General features: G+C 38.3%; 1 protein-coding gene across 1 annotated transcript in view; it reads right to left on the reverse strand.

Annotated features, from left to right (window-relative positions):
* RABGGTA (Rab geranylgeranyltransferase alpha subunit) overlaps positions 1–726 on the reverse strand; it is a gene marked incomplete at its 5' end in the record, with an annotated part of 15,444 nt that overhangs the window by 5,117 nt on the left and 9,601 nt on the right. The gene's annotated exons all lie outside the window — the stretch shown is intronic.

The raw sequence follows: 726 nt of genomic DNA on the forward strand, positions 1-726 counted from the left end.
GGGATTTGGGGCTTTTATGGGGATTTTTTGGGGATTTTTTTGGGTTTTGGGGGTTTTTTGTGGGGATTTTGGGGTTTTTTTGATGTTTTTGAGCTTTTTTTGTGGAATTTCTTGGGGTTTTTTGCCTTTTTTGGAGTTTTTTGGCCAGTTCTGAGATTTTGGGGCTTTTTTTGGGTTTTTGGAGTCTTTTGGGGGGATTTTGAGGGATTTTTTAGACTTTTTTGTGGAATTTGTTGGGGTTTGTGGCTTTTGGGGGGTTTTTTGACATTTTTGAGCAGTTTCTTGAAGATTTTTGGACGTTTCTGAGGGGGTTTTTTTGTTTTTGGGGTTTTTGGGGGTTTTGGGATATTTTCAAGTTCTGGGCTTCTTTTTGTTGTTTTTGTGGGTTTTTTGGGGGGTTTTTTTGAGCTTTTTTTGGGGTTTTTTGGCCAGTTCTGAGATTTTGGGGCTTTTTTTGGGTTTTTGGAGTCTTTTGGGGGGATTTTGAGGGATTTTTTTAACTTTTTTGTGGAATTTGTTGGGGTTTGTGGCTTTTGGGGGGTTTTTTGACGTTTTTGAGCAGTTTCTTGAAGATTTTTGGACGTTTCTGAGGGGGTTTTTTTGTTTTTGGGGTTTTTGGGGGTTTTGGGATATTTTCAAGTTCTGGGCTTCTTTTTGTTGTTTTTGTGGTTTTTTTGGGGGGTTTTTTTGAGCTTTTTTTGGGCCGTTTTTTGGGTAGTTTTTTTG

This window comes from Corvus brachyrhynchos, unplaced genomic scaffold (assembly GCF_000691975.1).
Source record: "Corvus brachyrhynchos isolate BGI_N302 unplaced genomic scaffold, ASM69197v1 scaffold800, whole genome shotgun sequence".
NCBI classification, from domain to species: domain Eukaryota; kingdom Metazoa; phylum Chordata; class Aves; order Passeriformes; family Corvidae; genus Corvus; species Corvus brachyrhynchos.